Source organism: Brachyhypopomus gauderio, unplaced genomic scaffold (genome assembly GCF_052324685.1).
Source record: "Brachyhypopomus gauderio isolate BG-103 unplaced genomic scaffold, BGAUD_0.2 sc617, whole genome shotgun sequence".
In the NCBI taxonomy this organism is placed as follows: domain Eukaryota; kingdom Metazoa; phylum Chordata; class Actinopteri; order Gymnotiformes; family Hypopomidae; genus Brachyhypopomus; species Brachyhypopomus gauderio.
The window spans coordinates 1-17178 of record NW_027507438.1 but is presented as its reverse complement, the minus strand read 5'-3'; the positions used below and the strand labels follow the sequence as shown (position 1 = coordinate 17178).

The following is a 17178-nucleotide window of genomic DNA, read 5'->3' as shown; positions in this document are numbered from 1 at the left end:
TTTAGCTTCCTAGGTCAAATAGGATCGGCAGCGTTTTCAGGCTGGTGTGGCCGTAAGCCATAAAAACAATGCAAAGATTATCTAATTATAACAAGAGCAAAACCTGAACAACAGAAATTGCTAGATTTTTGCAGAACACATTTAAAGCTTGATAATTAAATCTAATAGGCTTACAGTACCTGGTATTCCCAGGTGGTCTCCCATCCAAGTACTAACCAGGCCCAAACGAGCTTAGCTTCCGAGGTCAAATGAGATCGGGCGTTTTCAGGCTGGTGTGGCCGTAAGCCGTAAAACAATGCAAAGATGACCTATTTATAATGAGAGCAAAACCTGAACAACAGACATTGCTAGTTTTTTTTGCAGAACACCTTTAAGCTTGCTATTTGAATGTAAATAGCAACTCAACTATAAAAAGTCACACAGCACCTGGTATTCCCAAGCTGTCTCCCATATAAGTATTAACCTGGCCTAAACCTATTTAGCTTCCTAGGTCAAATGAAATCGGGCGTTTTCAGGCTGGGTGGGCCGTAAGCCATAAAACAATGCAAAGATTATCTAATTATAACAAGAGCAAAACTGAACAACAGAAATTGCTAGTTTTTTGCAGAACACATTTAAGCTTGCTAATTGAATGTAAACAGCAACTCAACTATAAAAGTCACACTGCACCTGGTATTCCCAAGCTGTCCCCCATACAAGTATTAACCTGGCCAAAAGCTATTTAGCTTCCGAGGTCAAATGAGATCGGGCGTTTTCAGGCTGGTGTGGCCGCAAGCCATAAAACAATGCAAAGATTATCTAATTATAACAAGAGCAAAACCTGAACAACAGAAATTGCTAGTTTTTTTGCAGAACACATTTAAGCTTGCTAATTGAATGTAAACAGCAACTCAACTATAAAGTCACACAGCACCTGGTATTCCCAAGCTGTCTCCCATACAAGTATTAACCTGGCCCAAACCTATTTAGCTTGATAATTAATCTAATAGGCTTACAGCACCTGGTATTCCCAGGTGGTCTCCCATCCAAGTACTAACCAGGCCCAAACGAGCTTAGCTTCCGAGGTCAAATGAGATCGGAGCGTTTCAGGCTGGTGTGGCCGTAAGCCGTAAAACAATGCAAAGATGACCTATTTATAATGAGAGCAAAACCTGAACAACAGACATTGCTAGTTTTTTTTGCAGAACACCCTTTAAGCTTGCTAATTGAATGTAAATAGCAACTCAACTATAAAAGTCACACAGCACCTGGTATTCCCAAGCTGTCTCCCATACAAGTATTAACCTGGCCTAAACCTATTTAGCTTCCTAGGTCAAATAGGATCGAGTGCGTTTTCAGGCTGGTGTGGCTGTAAGCCATAAAACAATGCAAAGATTATCTAATTATAACAAGAGCAAAACCTGAACAACAGAAATTGCTAGATTTTTGCAGAACACATTTAAGCTTGATAATTAAATCTAATAGGCTTACAGTAACCAGGTATTCCCAGGTGGTCTCCCATCCAAGTACTAACCAGGCCCAAACGAGCTTAGCTTCCGAGGTCAAATGAGATCGGGCGTTTTCAGGCTGGTGTGGCCGTAAGCCGTAAAACAATGCAAAGATGACCTATTTATAATGAGAGCAAAACCTGAACAACAGACATTGCTAGTTTTTTTTGCAGAACACCTTTAAGCTTGCTAATTGAATGTAAATAGCAACTCAACTATAAAAGTCACACAGCACCTGGTATTCCCAAGCTGTCTCCCATACAAGTATTAACCTGGCCTAAACCTATTTAGCTTCCTAGGACAAATGAAATCGGGCGTTTTCAGGCTGGTGTGGCCGTAAGCCATAAAACAATGCAAAGATTATCTAATTATAACAAGAGCAAAACCTGAACAACAGAAATTGCTAGATTTTTTTGCAGAACACATTTATGCTTGCTAATTGAATGTAAACAGCAACTCAACTATAAAAGTCACTCAGCACCTGGTATTCCCAAGCTTGTCTCCCATACAAGTATTAACCTGGCCTAAACCTATTTAGCTTCCTAGGTCAAATGAAATCGGGGCGTTTTCAGGCTGGTGTGGCCGTAATGCCATAAAACAATGCAAAGATTATCTAATTATAACAAGAGCAAAACCTGAACAACAGAAATTGCTAGTTTTTTGCAGAACACATTTAAGCTTGCTAATTGAATGTAAACAGCAACTCAACTATAAAAGTCACACAGCACCTGGTATTCCCAAGCTGTCTCCCATACAAGTATTAACCTGGCCTAAACCTATTTAGCTTCCTAGGTCAAATGAAATCGGGCGTTTTCAGGCTGGTGTGGCCGTAAGCCATAAACAATTGCAAAGATTATCTAATTATAACAAGAGCAAAACCTGAACAACAGAAATTGCTAGTTTTTTTGCAGAACACATTTAAGCTTGCTAATTGAATGTAAACAGCAACTCAACTATAAAGTCACACAGCACCTGGTATTCCCAAGCTGTCCCCCATACAAGTATTAACCTGGCCAAAACCTATTTAGCTTCCGAGGTCAAATGAGATCGGGCGTTTTCAGGCTGGTGTGGCCGCAAGCCATAAAAACAATGCAAAGATTATCTAAATATAACAAGAGCAAAACCTGAACAACAGAAATTGCTAGTTTTTTTTGCAGAACACATTTAAGCTTGCTAATTGAATGTAAACAGCAACTCAACTATAAAAGTCACACAGCACCTGGTATTCCCAAGCTGTCTCCCATACAAGTATTAACCTGGCCCAAACCTATTTAGCTTGATAATTAAATCTAATAGGCTTACAGCACCTGGTATTCCCAGGTGGTCTCCCATCCAAGTACTAACCAGGCCCAAACGAGCTTAGCTTCCGAGGTCAAATGAGATCGGGCGTTTTCAGGCTGGTGTGGCCGTAAGCCGTAAAACAATGCAAAGATGACCTATTTATAATGAGAGGCAAAACCTGAACAACAGACATTGCTAGTTTTTTTTGCAGAACACCTTTAAGCTTGCTAATTGAATGAAAATAGCAACTCAACTATAAAAGTCACACAGCACCTGGTATTCCCAAGCTGTCTCCCATACAAGTATTAACCTGGCCTAAACCTATTTAGCTTCCTAGGTCAAATAGGATCGGGGCGTTTTCAGGCTGTGTGGCTGTAAGCCATAAAACAATGCAAAGATTATCTAATTATAACAAGAGCAAAACCTGAACAACAGAAATTGCTAGATTTTTGCAGAACACATTTAAGCTTGATAATTAAATCTAATAGGCTTACAGTACCTGGTATTCCCAGGTGGTCTCCCATCCAAGTACTAACCAGGCCCAAACGAGCTTAGCTTCCGAGGTCAAATGAGATCGGCGCGTTTTCAGGCTGGTGTGGCCGTAAGCCGTAAAACAATGCAAAGATGACCTATTTATAATGAGAGCAAAACCTGAACAACAGACATGCTAGTTTTTTTGCAGAACACCTTTAAGCTTGCTAATTGAATGTAAATAGCAACTCAACTATAAAAGTCACACCAGCACCTGGTATTCCCAAGCTGTCTCCCATACAAGTATTAACCTGGCCTAAACCTATTTAGCTTCCTAGGTCAAAGATAATCGGGCGTTTTCAGGCTGGTGTGGCCGTAAGCCATAAAACAATGCAAAGATTATCTAATTATAACAAGAGCAAAACCTGAACAACAGAAATTGCTAGTTTTTTTGCAGAACACATTTAAGCTTGCTAATTGATTGAAACAGCAACTCAACTATAAAAGTCACACAGCACCTGGTATTCCCAAGCTGTCTCCCATACAAGTATTAACCTGGCCTAAACCTATTTAGCTTCCTAGGTCAAATGAAATCGGGCGTTTTCAGGCTGGTGTGGCCGTAAGCCATAAAACAATGCAAAGATTATCTAATTATAACAAGAGCAAACCTGAACAACAGAAATTGCTAGTTTTTTGCAGAACACATTTAAGCTTGCTAATTGAATGTAAACAGCAACTCAACTATAAAAGTCACACAGCACCTGGTATACCCAAGCTGTCTCCCATACAAGTATTAACCTGGCCCAAACCTATTTAGCTTGATAATTAAATCTAATAGGCTTACAGCACCCTGGTATTCCCAGGTGGTCTCCCATCCAAGTACTAACCAGGCCCAACGAGCTTAGCTACCGAGGTCAAATGAGATCGGGCGTTTTCAGGCTGGTGTGGGCCGTAAGCCGTAAAACAATGCAAAGATGACCTATTTATATGAGAGCAAAACCTGAACAACAGACATTGCTAGTTTTTTTGCAGAACACCTTTAAGCTTGCTAATTGAATGTAAATAGCAACTCAACTATAAAAGTCACACAGCACCTGGTATTCCCAAGCTGTCTCCCATACAAGTATTAACCTGGCCTAAACCTATTTAGCTTCCTAGGTCAAATAGGATCGGGCGTTTTCAGGCTGGTTGTGGCCGTAAGCCATAAAACAATGCAAAGATTATCTAATTATAACAAGAGCAAAACCTGAACAACAGAAATTGCTAGATTTTTGCAGAACACATTTAAGCTTGATAATTAAATCTAATAGGCTTACAGTACCTGGTATTCCCAGGTGGTCTCCCATCCAAGTACTAACCAGGCCCAAACGAGCTTAGCTTCCGAGGTCAAATGAGATCGGGCGTTTATCAGGCTGGTGTGGCCGTAAGCCGTAAAACAATGCAAAGATGACCTATTTATAATGAGAGCAAAACCTGAACAACAGACATTGCTAGTTTTTTTTGCAGAACACCTTTAAGCTTGCTAATTGAATGTAAATAGCAACTCAACTATAAAAGTCACACAGCACCTGGTATTCCCAAGCTGTCTCCCATATAAGTATTAACCTGGCCTAAACCTATTTAGCTTCCTAGGTCAAATGAAATCCTAGGCCGATTTCAGGCTGGTGTGGCCGTAAGCCATAAAACAATGCAAGATTATCTAATTATAACAAGAGCAAAACCTGAACAACAGAAATTGCTAGTTTTTTGCAGAACACATTTAAGCTTGCTAATTGAATGTAAACAGCAACTCAACTATAAAAGTCACACTGCACCTGGTATTCCCAAGCTGTCCCCCATACAAGTATTAACCTGGCCAAAAGCTATTTAGCTTCCGAGGTCAAATGAGATCGGGCGTTTTCAGGGCTGGTGTGGCCGCAAGCCATAAAACAATGCAAAGATTATCTAATTATAACAAGAGCAAAACAGTACAACAGAAATTGCTAGTTTTTTTGCAGAACACATTTAAGCTTGCTAATTGAATGTAAACAGCAACTCAACTATAAAAGTCACACAGCACCTGGTTATTCCCAAGCTGTCTCCCATACAAGTATTAACCTGGCCCAAACCTATTTAGCTTGATAAATTAAATCTAATAGGCTTACAGCCCTGGTATTCCCAGGTGGTCTCCCCATCCAAGTACTAACCAGGCCCAAACGAGCTTAGCTTCCGAGGTCAAATGAGATCGGAGCGTTTTCAGGCTGGTGTGGCCGTAAGCCGTAAAACAATGCAAAGATGACCTATTTATTATGAGAGCAAAACCTGAACAACAGACAATTGCTAGTTTTTTTTGCAGAACACCTTTAAGCTTGCTAATTGAATGTAAATAGCAACTCAACTATAAAAGTCACACAGCACCTGGTATTCCCCAAGCTGTCTCCCATACAAGTATTAACCTGGCCTAAAACCTATTTAGCTACCTAGGTCAAATAGGATCGGGCGTTTTCAGGCTGGTGTGGCTGTAAGCCATAAAACAATGCAAAGATTATCTAATATATAACAAGAGCAAAACCTGAACAACAGAAATTGCTAGATTTTTGCAGAACACATTTAAGCTTGATAATTAAATCTAATAGGCTTACAGTAACCTGGTATTCCCAGGTGGTCTCCCATCCAAGTACTAACCAGGCCCAAACGAGCTTAGCTTCCGAGGTCAAATGAGATCGGGCGATTTCAGGCTGGTGTGGCCGTAAGCCGTAAAACAATGCAAAGATGACCTATTTATAATGAGAGCAAAACCTGAACAACAGACATTGCTAGTTTATTTTGCTGAACACCTTTAAGCTTGCTAATTGAATGTAAATAGACAACTCTACTATAAAAGTCACACAGCACCTGGTATTCCCAAGCTGTCTCCCATACAAGTATTAACCTGGCCTAAACCTATTTTAGCTTCCTAGGTCTAATGAAATCGGGCGTTTTTCAGGCTGGTGTGGGTGTGGCCGTAAGCCATAAAACAATGCAAAGATTATCTAATTATAACAAGAGCAAAACCTGAACAACAGAAATTGCTAGTTTTTTTGCAGAACACATTTAAGCTTGCTAATTGAATGTAAACAGCAACTCAACTATAAAAGTCACACAGCACCTGGTATTCCCAAGCTGTCTCCCATACAAGTATTAACCTGGCCTAAACCTATTTAGCTTCCTAGGTCAAATGAAATCGGGCGTTTTCAGGCTGGTGTGGCCGTAAGCCATAAAACAATGCAAAGATTATCTAATTATAACAAGAGCAAAACCTGAACAACAGAAATTGCTAGTTTTTTTGCAGAACACATTTAAGCTTGCTAATTGAATGTAAACAGCAACTCAACTATAAAAGTCACACAGCACCTGGCATTCCCAAGCTGTCTCCCATACAAGTATTAACCTGGCCCAAACCTATTTAGCTTGATAATTAAATCTAATAGGCTTACAGCACCTGGTATTCCCAGGTGGTCTCCCATCCAAGTACTAACCAGGCCCAAACGAGCTTAGCTTCCGAGGTCAAATGAGATCGGGCGTTTTCAGGCTGGTGTGGCCGTAAGCCGTAAAACAATGCAAAGATGACCTATTTATAATGAGAGCAAAACCTGAACAACAGACATTGCTAGTTTTTTTTGCAGAACACCTTTAAGCTTGCTAATTGAATGTAAATAGCAACTCAACTATAAAAGTCACACAGCACCTGGTATTCCCAAGCTGTCTCCCATACAAGTATTAACCTGGCCTAAACCTATTTAGCTTCCTAGGTCAAATGAAATCGGGCGTTTTCAGGCTGGTGTGGCCGTAAGCCATAAAACAATGCAAAGATTATCTAATTATAACAAGAGCAAAACCTGAACAACAGAAATTGCTAGTTTTTTTGCAGAACACCTTTAAGCTTGCTAATTGAATGTAAATAGCAACTCAACTATAAAAGTCACACAGCACCTGGTATTCCCAAGCTGTCCCCCATACAAGTATTAACCTGGCCAAAACCTATTTAGCTTCCGAGGTCAAATGAGATCGGGCGTTTTCAGGCTGGTGTGGCCGCAAGCCATAAAACAATGCAAAGATTATCTAATTATAACAAGAGCAAAACCTGAACAACAGAAATTGCTAGTTTTTTTGCAGAACACATTTAAGCTTGCTAATTGAATGTAAACAGCAACTCAACTATAAAAGTCACACAGCACCTGGCATTCCCAAGCTGTCTCCCATACAAGTATTAACCTGGCCCAAACCTATTTAGCTTGATAATTAAATCTAATAGGCTTACAGCACCTGGTATTCCCAGGTGGTCTCCCATCCAAGTACTAACCAGGCCCAAACGAGCTTAGCTTCCGAGGTCAAATGAGATCGGGCGTTTTCAGGCTGGTGTGGCCGTAAGCCGTAAAACAATGCAAAGATGACCTATTTATAATGAGAGCAAAACCTGAACAACAGACATTGCTAGTTTTTTTTGCAGAACACCTTTAAGCTTGCTAATTGAATGTAAATAGCAACTCAACTATAAAAGTCACACAGCACCTGGTATTCCCAAGCTGTCTCCCATACAAGTATTAACCTGGCCTAAACCTATTTAGCTTCCTAGGTCAAATGAAATCGGGCGTTTTCAGGCTGGTGTGGCCGCAAGCCATAAAACAATGCAAAGATTATCTAATTATAACAAGAGCAAAACCTGAACAACAGAAATTGCTAGTTTTTTTGCAGAACACATTTAAGCTTGCTAATTGAATGTAAACAGCAACTCAACTATAAAAGTCACACAGCACCTGGTATTCCCAAGCTGTCTCCCATACAAGTATTAACCTGGCCCAAACCTATTTAGCTTGATAATTAAATCTAATAGGCTTACAGCACCTGGTATTCCCAGGTGGTCTCCCATCCAAGTACTAACCAGGCCCAAACGAGCTTAGCTTCCGAGGTCAAATGAGATCGGGCGTTTTCAGGCTGGTGTGGCCGTAAGCCGTAAAACAATGCAAAGATGACCTATTTATAATGAGAGCAAAACCTGAACAACAGACATTGCTAGTTTTTTTTGCAGAACACCTTTAAGCTTGCTAATTGAATGTAAATAGCAACTCAACTATAAAAGTCACACAGCACCTGGTATTCCCAAGCTGTCTCCCATACAAGTATTAACCTGGCCTAAACCTATTTAGCTTCCTAGGTCAAATAGGATCGGGCGTTTTCAGGCTGGTGTGGCCGTAAGCCATAAAACAATGCAAAGATTATCTAATTATAACAAGAGCAAAACCTGAACAACAGAAATTGCTAGATTTTTGCAGAACACATTTAAGCTTGATAATTAAATCTAATAGGCTTACAGTACCTGGTATTCCCAGGTGGTCTCCCATCCAAGTACTAACCAGGCCCAAACGAGCTTAGCTTCCGAGGTCAAATGAGATCGGGCGTTTTCAGGCTGGTGTGGCCGTAAGCCGTAAAACAATGCAAAGATGACCTATTTATAATGAGAGCAAAACCTGAACAACAGACATTGCTAGTTTTTTTTGCAGAACACCTTTAAGCTTGCTAATTGAATGTAAATAGCAACTCAACTATAAAAGTCACACAGCACCTGGTATTCCCAAGCTGTCTCCCATACAAGTATTAACCTGGCCTAAACCTATTTAGCTTCCTAGGTCAAATGAAATCGGGCGTTTTCAGGCTGGTGTGGCCGTAAGCCATAAAACAATGCAAAGATTATCTAATTATAACAAGAGCAAAACCTGAACAACAGAAATTGCTAGTTTTTTTGCAGAACACATTTAAGCTTGCTAATTGAATGTAAACAGCAACTCAACTATAAAAGTCACACAGCACCTGGTATTCCCAAGCTGTCTCCCATACAAGTATTAACCTGGCCCAAACCTATTTAGCTTGATAATTAAATCTAATAGGCTTACAGCACCTGGTATTCCCAGGTGGTCTCCCATCCAAGTACTAACCAGGCCCAAACAAGCTTAGCTTCCGAGGTCAAATGAGATCGGGCGTTTTCAGGCTGGTGTGGCCGTAAGCCATAAAACAATGCAAAGATGACCTATTTATAATGAGAGCAAAACCTGAACAACAGACATTGCTAGTTTTTTTTGCAGAACACCTTTAAGCTTGCTAATTGAATGTAAATAGCAACTCAACTATAAAAGTCACACAGCACCTGGTATTCCCAAGCTGTCTCCCATACAAGTATTAACCTGGCCTAAACCTATTTAGCTTCCTAGGTCAAATAGGATCGGGCGTTTTCAGGCTGGTGTGGCTGTAAGCCATAAAACAATGCAAAGATTATCTAATTATAACAAGAGCAAAACCTGAACAACAGAAATTGCTAGATTTTTGCAGAACACATTTAAGCTTGATAATTAAATCTAATAGGCTTACAGTACCTGGTATTCCCAGGTGGTCTCCCATCCAAGTACTAACCAGGCCCAAACGAGCTTAGCTTCCGAGGTCAAATGAGATCGGGCGTTTTCAGGCTGGTGTGGCCGTAAGCCGTAAAACAATGCAAAGATGACCTATTTATAATGAGAGCAAAACCTGAACAACAGACATTGCTAGTTTTTTTTGCAGAACACCTTTAAGCTTGCTAATTGAATGTAAATAGCAACTCAACTATAAAAGTCACACAGCACCTGGTATTCCCAAGCTGTCTCCCATACAAGTATTAACCTGGCCTAAACCTATTTAGCTTCCTAGGTCAAATGAAATCGGGCGTTTTCAGGCTGGTGTGGCCGTAAGCCATAAAACAATGCAAAGATTATCTAATTATAACAAGAGCAAAACCTGAACAACAGAAATTGCTAGTTTTTTTGCAGAACACATTTAAGCTTGCTAATTGAATGTAAACAGCAACTCAACTATAAAAGTCACACAGCACCTGGTATTCCCAAGCTGTCTCCCATACAAGTATTAACCTGGCCTAAACCTATTTAGCTTCCTAGGTCAAATGAAATCGGGCGTTTTCAGGCTGGTGTGGCCGTAAGCCATAAAACAATGCAAAGATTATCTAATTATAACAAGAGCAAAACCTGAACAACAGAAATTGCTAGTTTTTTTGCAGAACACATTTAAGCTTGCTAATTGAATGTAAACAGCAACTCAACTATAAAAGTCACACAGCACCTGGTATTCCCAAGCTGTCCCCCATACAAGTATTAACCTGGCCAAAACCTATTTAGCTTCCGAGGTCAAATGAGATCGGGCGTTTTCAGGCTGGTGTGGCCGCAAGCCATAAAACAATGCAAAGATTATCTAATTATAACAAGAGCAAAACCTGAACAACAGAAATTGCTAGTTTTTTTGCAGAACACATTTAAGCTTGCTAATTGAATGTAAACAGCAACTCAACTATAAAAGTCACACAGCACCTGGTATTCCCAAGCTGTCTCCCATACAAGTATTAACCTGGCCCAAACCTATTTAGCTTGATAATTAAATCTAATAGGCTTACAGCACCTGGTATTCCCAGGTGGTCTCCCATCCAAGTACTAACCAGGCCCAAACGAGCTTAGCTTCCGAGGTCAAATGAGATCGGGCGTTTTCAGGCTGGTGTGGCCGTAAGCCGTAAAACAATGCAAAGATGACCTATTTATAATGAGAGCAAAACCTGAACAACAGACATTGCTAGTTTTTTTTGCAGAACACCTTTAAGCTTGCTAATTGAATGTAAATAGCAACTCAACTATAAAAGTCACACAGCACCTGGTATTCCCAAGCTGTCTCCCATACAAGTATTAACCTGGCCTAAACCTATTTAGCTTCCTAGGTCAAATGAAATCGGGCGTTTTCAGGCTGGTGTGGCCGTAAGCCATAAAACAATGCAAAGATTATCTAATTATAACAAGAGCAAAACCTGAACAACAGAAATTGCTAGTTTTTTTGCAGAACACATTTAAGCTTGCTAATTGAATGTAAACAGCAACTCAACTATAAAAGTCACACAGCACCTGGCATTCCCAAGCTGTCTCCCATACAAGTATTAACCTGGCCCAAACCTATTTAGCTTGATAATTAAATCTAATAGGCTTACAGCACCTGGTATTCCCAGGTGGTCTCCCATCCAAGTACTAACCAGGCCCAAACGAGCTTAGCTTCCGAGGTCAAATGAGATCGGGCGTTTTCAGGCTGGTGTGGCCGTAAGCCGTAAAACAATGCAAAGATGACCTATTTATAATGAGAGCAAAACCTGAACAACAGACATTGCTAGTTTTTTTTGCAGAACACCTTTAAGCTTGCTAATTGAATGTAAATAGCAACTCAACTATAAAAGTCACACAGCACCTGGTATTCCCAAGCTGTCTCCCATACAAGTATTAACCTGGCCTAAACCTATTTAGCTTCCTAGGTCAAATGAAATCGGGCGTTTTCAGGCTGGTGTGGCCGTAAGCCATAAAACAATGCAAAGATTATCTAATTATAACAAGAGCAAAACCTGAACAACAGAAATTGCTAGTTTTTTTGCAGAACACATTTAAGCTTGCTAATTGAATGTAAACAGCAACTCAACTATAAAAGTCACACAGCACCTGGTATTCCCAAGCTGTCTCCCATACAAGTATTAACCTGGCCTAAACCTATTTAGCTTCCTAGGTCAAATGAAATCGGGCGTTTTCAGGCTGGTGTGGCCGTAAGCCATAAAACAATGCAAAGATTATCTAATTATAACAAGAGCAAAACCTGAACAACAGAAATTGCTAGTTTTTTTGCAGAACACATTTAAGCTTGCTAATTGAATGTAAACAGCAACTCAACTATAAAAGTCACACAGCACCTGGTATTCCCAAGCTGTCCCCCATACAAGTATTAACCTGGCCAAAACCTATTTAGCTTCCGAGGTCAAATGAGATCGGGCGTTTTCAGGCTGGTGTGGCCGCAAGCCATAAAACAATGCAAAGATTATCTAATTATAACAAGAGCAAAACCTGAACAACAGAAATTGCTAGTTTTTTTGCAGAACACATTTAAGCTTGCTAATTGAATGTAAACAGCAACTCAACTATAAAAGTCACACAGCACCTGGTATTCCCAAGCTGTCTCCCATACAAGTATTAACCTGGCCCAAACCTATTTAGCTTGATAATTAAATCTAATAGGCTTACAGCACCTGGTATTCCCAGGTGGTCTCCCATCCAAGTACTAACCAGGCCCAAACGAGCTTAGCTTCCGAGGTCAAATGAGATCGGGCGTTTTCAGGCTGGTGTGGCCGTAAGCCGTAAAACAATGCAAAGATGACCTATTTATAATGAGAGCAAAACCTGAACAACAGACATTGCTAGTTTTTTTTGCAGAACACCTTTAAGCTTGCTAATTGAATGTAAATAGCAACTCAACTATAAAAGTCACACAGCACCTGGTATTCCCAAGCTGTCTCCCATACAAGTATTAACCTGGCCTAAACCTATTTAGCTTCCTAGGTCAAATGAAATCGGGCGTTTTCAGGCTGGTGTGGCCGTAAGCCATAAAACAATGCAAAGATTATCTAATTATAACAAGAGCAAAACCTGAACAACAGAAATTGCTAGTTTTTTTGCAGAACACATTTAAGCTTGCTAATTGAATGTAAACAGCAACTCAACTATAAAAGTCACACAGCACCTGGCATTCCCAAGCTGTCTCCCATACAAGTATTAACCTGGCCCAAACCTATTTAGCTTGATAATTAAATCTAATAGGCTTACAGCACCTGGTATTCCCAGGTGGTCTCCCATCCAAGTACTAACCAGGCCCAAACGAGCTTAGCTTCCGAGGTCAAATGAGATCGGGCGTTTTCAGGCTGGTGTGGCCGTAAGCCGTAAAACAATGCAAAGATGACCTATTTATAATGAGAGCAAAACCTGAACAACAGACATTGCTAGTTTTTTTTGCAGAACACCTTTAAGCTTGCTAATTGAATGTAAATAGCAACTCAACTATAAAAGTCACACAGCACCTGGTATTCCCAAGCTGTCTCCCATACAAGTATTAACCTGGCCTAAACCTATTTAGCTTCCTAGGTCAAATAGGATCGGGCGTTTTCAGGCTGGTGTGGCCGTAAGCCATAAAACAATGCAAAGATTATCTAATTATAACAAGAGCAAAACCTGAACAACAGAAATTGCTAGATTTTTGCAGAACACATTTAAGCTTGATAATTAAATCTAATAGGCTTACAGTACCTGGTATTCCCAGGTGGTCTCCCATCCAAGTACTAACCAGGCCCAAACGAGCTTAGCTTCCGAGGTCAAATGAGATCGGGCGTTTTCAGGCTGGTGTGGCCGTAAGCCGTAAAACAATGCAAAGATGACCTATTTATAATGAGAGCAAAACCTGAACAACAGACATTGCTAGTTTTTTTTGCAGAACACCTTTAAGCTTGCTAATTGAATGTAAATAGCAACTCAACTATAAAAGTCACACAGCACCTGGTATTCCCAAGCTGTCTCCCATACAAGTATTAACCTGGCCTAAACCTATTTAGCTTCCTAGGTCAAATGAAATCGGGCGTTTTCAGGCTGGTGTGGCCGTAAGCCATAAAACAATGCAAAGATTATCTAATTATAACAAGAGCAAAACCTGAACAACAGAAATTGCTAGTTTTTTTGCAGAACACATTTAAGCTTGCTAATTGAATGTAAACAGCAACTCAACTATAAAAGTCACACAGCACCTGGTATTCCCAAGCTGTCTCCCATACAAGTATTAACCTGGCCCAAACCTATTTAGCTTGATAATTAAATCTAATAGGCTTACAGCACCTGGTATTCCCAGGTGGTCTCCCATCCAAGTACTAACCAGGCCCAAACAAGCTTAGCTTCCGAGGTCAAATGAGATCGGGCGTTTTCAGGCTGGTGTGGCCGTAAGCCATAAAACAATGCAAAGATGACCTATTTATAATGAGAGCAAAACCTGAACAACAGACATTGCTAGTTTTTTTTGCAGAACACCTTTAAGCTTGCTAATTGAATGTAAATAGCAACTCAACTATAAAAGTCACACAGCACCTGGTATTCCCAAGCTGTCTCCCATACAAGTATTAACCTGGCCTAAACCTATTTAGCTTCCTAGGTCAAATAGGATCGGGCGTTTTCAGGCTGGTGTGGCTGTAAGCCATAAAACAATGCAAAGATTATCTAATTATAACAAGAGCAAAACCTGAACAACAGAAATTGCTAGATTTTTGCAGAACACATTTAAGCTTGATAATTAAATCTAATAGGCTTACAGTACCTGGTATTCCCAGGTGGTCTCCCATCCAAGTACTAACCAGGCCCAAACGAGCTTAGCTTCCGAGGTCAAATGAGATCGGGCGTTTTCAGGCTGGTGTGGCCGTAAGCCGTAAAACAATGCAAAGATGACCTATTTATAATGAGAGCAAAACCTGAACAACAGACATTGCTAGTTTTTTTTGCAGAACACCTTTAAGCTTGCTAATTGAATGTAAATAGCAACTCAACTATAAAAGTCACACAGCACCTGGTATTCCCAAGCTGTCTCCCATATAAGTATTAACCTGGCCTAAACCTATTTAGCTTCCTAGGTCAAATGAAATCGGGCGTTTTCAGGCTGGTGTGGCCGTAAGCCATAAAACAATGCAAAGATTATCTAATTATAACAAGAGCAAAACCTGAACAACAGAAATTGCTAGTTTTTTGCAGAACACATTTAAGCTTGCTAATTGAATGTAAACAGCAACTCAACTATAAAAGTCACACTGCACCTGGTATTCCCAAGCTGTCCCCCATACAAGTATTAACCTGGCCAAAAGCTATTTAGCTTCCGAGGTCAAATGAGATCGGGCGTTTTCAGGCTGGTGTGGCCGCAAGCCATAAAACAATGCAAAGATTATCTAATTATAACAAGAGCAAAACCTGAACAACAGAAATTGCTAGTTTTTTTGCAGAACACATTTAAGCTTGCTAATTGAATGTAAACAGCAACTCAACTATAAAAGTCACACAGCACCTGGTATTCCCAAGCTGTCTCCCATACAAGTATTAACCTGGCCCAAACCTATTTAGCTTGATAATTAAATCTAATAGGCTTACAGCACCTGGTATTCCCAGGTGGTCTCCCATCCAAGTACTAACCAGGCCCAAACGAGCTTAGCTTCCGAGGTCAAATGAGATCGGGCGTTTTCAGGCTGGTGTGGCCGTAAGCCGTAAAACAATGCAAAGATGACCTATTTATAATGAGAGCAAAACCTGAACAACAGACATTGCTAGTTTTTTTTGCAGAACACCTTTAAGCTTGCTAATTGAATGTAAATAGCAACTCAACTATAAAAGTCACACAGCACCTGGTATTCCCAAGCTGTCTCCCATACAAGTATTAACCTGGCCTAAACCTATTTAGCTTCCTAGGTCAAATGAAATCGGGCGTTTTCAGGCTGGTGTGGCCGTAAGCCATAAAACAATGCAAAGATTATCTAATTATAACAAGAGCAAAACCTGAACAACAGAAATTGCTAGTTTTTTTGCAGAACACATTTAAGCTTGCTAATTGAATGTAAACAGCAACTCAACTATAAAAGTCACACAGCACCTGGCATTCCCAAGCTGTCTCCCATACAAGTATTAACCTGGCCCAAACCTATTTAGCTTGATAATTAAATCTAATAGGCTTACAGCACCTGGTATTCCCAGGTGGTCTCCCATCCAAGTACTAACCAGGCCCAAACGAGCTTAGCTTCCGAGGTCAAATGAGATCGGGCGTTTTCAGGCTGGTGTGGCCGTAAGCCGTAAAACAATGCAAAGATGACCTATTTATAATGAGAGCAAAACCTGAACAACAGACATTGCTAGTTTTTTTTGCAGAACACCTTTAAGCTTGCTAATTGAATGTAAATAGCAACTCAACTATAAAAGTCACACAGCACCTGGTATTCCCAAGCTGTCTCCCATACAAGTATTAACCTGGCCTAAACCTATTTAGCTTCCTAGGTCAAATGAAATCGGGCGTTTTCAGGCTGGTGTGGCCGTAAGCCATAAAACAATGCAAAGATTATCTAATTATAACAAGAGCAAAACCTGAACAACAGAAATTGCTAGTTTTTTTGCAGAACACATTTAAGCTTGCTAATTGAATGTAAACAGCAACTCAACTATAAAAGTCACACAGCACCTGGTATTCCCAAGCTGTCTCCCATACAAGTATTAACCTGGCCTAAACCTATTTAGCTTCCTAGGTCAAATGAAATCGGGCGTTTTCAGGCTGGTGTGGCCGTAAGCCATAAAACAATGCAAAGATTATCTAATTATAACAAGAGCAAAACCTGAACAACAGAAATTGCTAGTTTTTTTGCAGAACACATTTAAGCTTGCTAATTGAATGTAAACAGCAACTCAACTATAAAAGTCACACAGCACCTGGTATTCCCAAGCTGTCCCCCATACAAGTATTAACCTGGCCAAAACCTATTTAGCTTCCGAGGTCAAATGAGATCGGGCGTTTTCAGGCTGGTGTGGCCGCAAGCCATAAAACAATGCAAAGATTATCTAATTATAACAAGAGCAAAACCTGAACAACAGAAATTGCTAGTTTTTTTGCAGAACACATTTAAGCTTGCTAATTGAATGTAAACAGCAACTCAACTATAAAAGTCACACAGCACCTGGTATTCCCAAGCTGTCTCCCATACAAGTATTAACCTGGCCCAAACCTATTTAGCTTGATAATTAAATCTAATAGGCTTACAGCACCTGGTATTCCCAGGTGGTCTCCCATCCAAGTACTAACCAGGCCCAAACGAGCTTAGCTTCCGAGGTCAAATGAGATCGGGCGTTTTCAGGCTGGTGTGGCCGTAAGCCGTAAAACAATGCAAAGATGACCTATTTATAATGAGAGCAAAACCTGAACAACAGACATTGCTAGTTTTTTTTGCAGAACACCTTTAAGCTTGCTAATTGAATGTAAATAGCAACTCAACTATAAAAGTCACACAGCACCTGGTATTCCCAAGCTG

At 40.3% G+C, this 17178-nt stretch overlaps 23 non-coding genes and 26 pseudogenes across 23 annotated transcripts; all 49 read right to left on the bottom strand.

The window, feature by feature from the left end:
• Positions 1-167: 167 nt before the first annotated feature.
• Positions 168-286, bottom strand: LOC143507107 (5S ribosomal RNA). Its single transcript, XR_013128593.1, has one exon. It is a non-coding gene; the product is annotated as a 5S ribosomal RNA (ribosomal RNA).
• A 702-nt stretch (positions 287-988) lies between these two features.
• Positions 989-1107, bottom strand: LOC143507002 (5S ribosomal RNA). The gene has a single exon (XR_013128555.1). It is a non-coding gene; the product is annotated as a 5S ribosomal RNA (ribosomal RNA).
• A 356-nt stretch (positions 1108-1463) lies between these two features.
• Positions 1464-1583, bottom strand: LOC143507113 (5S ribosomal RNA). Its single transcript, XR_013128599.1, has one exon. It is a non-coding gene; the product is annotated as a 5S ribosomal RNA (ribosomal RNA).
• A 620-nt stretch (positions 1584-2203) lies between these two features.
• Positions 2204-2322, bottom strand: LOC143507046 (5S ribosomal RNA; annotated as a pseudogene).
• Positions 2323-2447: 125 nt separating this feature from the next.
• LOC143507011 (5S ribosomal RNA) lies at positions 2448-2566 on the bottom strand (annotated as a pseudogene).
• A 216-nt stretch (positions 2567-2782) lies between these two features.
• On the bottom strand, positions 2783-2901 carry LOC143507061 (5S ribosomal RNA). The gene has a single exon (XR_013128562.1). It is a non-coding gene; the product is annotated as a 5S ribosomal RNA (ribosomal RNA).
• Positions 2902-3255: 354 nt separating this feature from the next.
• On the bottom strand, positions 3256-3375 carry LOC143506998 (5S ribosomal RNA). The gene has a single exon (XR_013128551.1). It is a non-coding gene; the product is annotated as a 5S ribosomal RNA (ribosomal RNA).
• Positions 3376-3745: 370 nt separating this feature from the next.
• Positions 3746-3864, bottom strand: LOC143507045 (5S ribosomal RNA; annotated as a pseudogene).
• Positions 3865-4076: 212 nt separating this feature from the next.
• LOC143507005 (5S ribosomal RNA) lies at positions 4077-4196 on the bottom strand (annotated as a pseudogene).
• Positions 4197-4548: 352 nt separating this feature from the next.
• Positions 4549-4668, bottom strand: LOC143507000 (5S ribosomal RNA). Its single transcript, XR_013128553.1, has one exon. It is a non-coding gene; the product is annotated as a 5S ribosomal RNA (ribosomal RNA).
• Positions 4669-5376: 708 nt separating this feature from the next.
• Positions 5377-5496, bottom strand: LOC143507006 (5S ribosomal RNA; annotated as a pseudogene).
• Positions 5497-5853: 357 nt separating this feature from the next.
• LOC143507116 (5S ribosomal RNA) lies at positions 5854-5973 on the bottom strand. The gene has a single exon (XR_013128602.1). It is a non-coding gene; the product is annotated as a 5S ribosomal RNA (ribosomal RNA).
• A 381-nt stretch (positions 5974-6354) lies between these two features.
• On the bottom strand, positions 6355-6473 carry LOC143507044 (5S ribosomal RNA; annotated as a pseudogene).
• A 214-nt stretch (positions 6474-6687) lies between these two features.
• Positions 6688-6806, bottom strand: LOC143507049 (5S ribosomal RNA). Its single transcript, XR_013128561.1, has one exon. It is a non-coding gene; the product is annotated as a 5S ribosomal RNA (ribosomal RNA).
• A 127-nt stretch (positions 6807-6933) lies between these two features.
• LOC143507043 (5S ribosomal RNA) lies at positions 6934-7052 on the bottom strand (annotated as a pseudogene).
• A 126-nt stretch (positions 7053-7178) lies between these two features.
• LOC143507010 (5S ribosomal RNA) lies at positions 7179-7297 on the bottom strand (annotated as a pseudogene).
• A 214-nt stretch (positions 7298-7511) lies between these two features.
• Positions 7512-7630, bottom strand: LOC143507037 (5S ribosomal RNA). The gene has a single exon (XR_013128560.1). It is a non-coding gene; the product is annotated as a 5S ribosomal RNA (ribosomal RNA).
• Positions 7631-8090: 460 nt separating this feature from the next.
• On the bottom strand, positions 8091-8209 carry LOC143507026 (5S ribosomal RNA). Its single transcript, XR_013128558.1, has one exon. It is a non-coding gene; the product is annotated as a 5S ribosomal RNA (ribosomal RNA).
• Positions 8210-8336: 127 nt separating this feature from the next.
• LOC143507021 (5S ribosomal RNA) lies at positions 8337-8455 on the bottom strand (annotated as a pseudogene).
• A 107-nt stretch (positions 8456-8562) lies between these two features.
• On the bottom strand, positions 8563-8681 carry LOC143507106 (5S ribosomal RNA). Its single transcript, XR_013128592.1, has one exon. It is a non-coding gene; the product is annotated as a 5S ribosomal RNA (ribosomal RNA).
• A 127-nt stretch (positions 8682-8808) lies between these two features.
• Positions 8809-8927, bottom strand: LOC143507042 (5S ribosomal RNA; annotated as a pseudogene).
• A 214-nt stretch (positions 8928-9141) lies between these two features.
• On the bottom strand, positions 9142-9260 carry LOC143507098 (5S ribosomal RNA). Its single transcript, XR_013128585.1, has one exon. It is a non-coding gene; the product is annotated as a 5S ribosomal RNA (ribosomal RNA).
• A 127-nt stretch (positions 9261-9387) lies between these two features.
• On the bottom strand, positions 9388-9506 carry LOC143507027 (5S ribosomal RNA; annotated as a pseudogene).
• A 107-nt stretch (positions 9507-9613) lies between these two features.
• Positions 9614-9732, bottom strand: LOC143507105 (5S ribosomal RNA). Its single transcript, XR_013128591.1, has one exon. It is a non-coding gene; the product is annotated as a 5S ribosomal RNA (ribosomal RNA).
• Positions 9733-9859: 127 nt separating this feature from the next.
• Positions 9860-9978, bottom strand: LOC143507040 (5S ribosomal RNA; annotated as a pseudogene).
• A 126-nt stretch (positions 9979-10104) lies between these two features.
• Positions 10105-10223, bottom strand: LOC143507039 (5S ribosomal RNA; annotated as a pseudogene).
• Positions 10224-10349: 126 nt separating this feature from the next.
• Positions 10350-10468, bottom strand: LOC143507009 (5S ribosomal RNA; annotated as a pseudogene).
• Positions 10469-10682: 214 nt separating this feature from the next.
• On the bottom strand, positions 10683-10801 carry LOC143507014 (5S ribosomal RNA). Its single transcript, XR_013128557.1, has one exon. It is a non-coding gene; the product is annotated as a 5S ribosomal RNA (ribosomal RNA).
• Positions 10802-10928: 127 nt separating this feature from the next.
• LOC143507038 (5S ribosomal RNA) lies at positions 10929-11047 on the bottom strand (annotated as a pseudogene).
• Positions 11048-11261: 214 nt separating this feature from the next.
• LOC143507003 (5S ribosomal RNA) lies at positions 11262-11380 on the bottom strand. Its single transcript, XR_013128556.1, has one exon. It is a non-coding gene; the product is annotated as a 5S ribosomal RNA (ribosomal RNA).
• A 127-nt stretch (positions 11381-11507) lies between these two features.
• On the bottom strand, positions 11508-11626 carry LOC143507036 (5S ribosomal RNA; annotated as a pseudogene).
• Positions 11627-11752: 126 nt separating this feature from the next.
• On the bottom strand, positions 11753-11871 carry LOC143507035 (5S ribosomal RNA; annotated as a pseudogene).
• Positions 11872-11997: 126 nt separating this feature from the next.
• Positions 11998-12116, bottom strand: LOC143507008 (5S ribosomal RNA; annotated as a pseudogene).
• Positions 12117-12330: 214 nt separating this feature from the next.
• On the bottom strand, positions 12331-12449 carry LOC143507114 (5S ribosomal RNA). The gene has a single exon (XR_013128600.1). It is a non-coding gene; the product is annotated as a 5S ribosomal RNA (ribosomal RNA).
• A 127-nt stretch (positions 12450-12576) lies between these two features.
• Positions 12577-12695, bottom strand: LOC143507034 (5S ribosomal RNA; annotated as a pseudogene).
• Positions 12696-12909: 214 nt separating this feature from the next.
• LOC143507102 (5S ribosomal RNA) lies at positions 12910-13028 on the bottom strand. Its single transcript, XR_013128589.1, has one exon. It is a non-coding gene; the product is annotated as a 5S ribosomal RNA (ribosomal RNA).
• A 127-nt stretch (positions 13029-13155) lies between these two features.
• Positions 13156-13274, bottom strand: LOC143507020 (5S ribosomal RNA; annotated as a pseudogene).
• A 107-nt stretch (positions 13275-13381) lies between these two features.
• Positions 13382-13500, bottom strand: LOC143507103 (5S ribosomal RNA). The gene has a single exon (XR_013128590.1). It is a non-coding gene; the product is annotated as a 5S ribosomal RNA (ribosomal RNA).
• Positions 13501-13627: 127 nt separating this feature from the next.
• Positions 13628-13746, bottom strand: LOC143507033 (5S ribosomal RNA; annotated as a pseudogene).
• A 214-nt stretch (positions 13747-13960) lies between these two features.
• On the bottom strand, positions 13961-14079 carry LOC143507097 (5S ribosomal RNA). The gene has a single exon (XR_013128584.1). It is a non-coding gene; the product is annotated as a 5S ribosomal RNA (ribosomal RNA).
• Positions 14080-14206: 127 nt separating this feature from the next.
• Positions 14207-14325, bottom strand: LOC143507024 (5S ribosomal RNA; annotated as a pseudogene).
• Positions 14326-14432: 107 nt separating this feature from the next.
• Positions 14433-14551, bottom strand: LOC143507101 (5S ribosomal RNA). Its single transcript, XR_013128588.1, has one exon. It is a non-coding gene; the product is annotated as a 5S ribosomal RNA (ribosomal RNA).
• A 704-nt stretch (positions 14552-15255) lies between these two features.
• Positions 15256-15374, bottom strand: LOC143507091 (5S ribosomal RNA). The gene has a single exon (XR_013128578.1). It is a non-coding gene; the product is annotated as a 5S ribosomal RNA (ribosomal RNA).
• A 127-nt stretch (positions 15375-15501) lies between these two features.
• LOC143507032 (5S ribosomal RNA) lies at positions 15502-15620 on the bottom strand (annotated as a pseudogene).
• Positions 15621-15834: 214 nt separating this feature from the next.
• Positions 15835-15953, bottom strand: LOC143507079 (5S ribosomal RNA). The gene has a single exon (XR_013128567.1). It is a non-coding gene; the product is annotated as a 5S ribosomal RNA (ribosomal RNA).
• A 127-nt stretch (positions 15954-16080) lies between these two features.
• On the bottom strand, positions 16081-16199 carry LOC143507031 (5S ribosomal RNA; annotated as a pseudogene).
• Positions 16200-16325: 126 nt separating this feature from the next.
• On the bottom strand, positions 16326-16444 carry LOC143507030 (5S ribosomal RNA; annotated as a pseudogene).
• Positions 16445-16570: 126 nt separating this feature from the next.
• Positions 16571-16689, bottom strand: LOC143507007 (5S ribosomal RNA; annotated as a pseudogene).
• Positions 16690-16903: 214 nt separating this feature from the next.
• Positions 16904-17022, bottom strand: LOC143506997 (5S ribosomal RNA). The gene has a single exon (XR_013128550.1). It is a non-coding gene; the product is annotated as a 5S ribosomal RNA (ribosomal RNA).
• Positions 17023-17178: the final 156 nt, after the last annotated feature.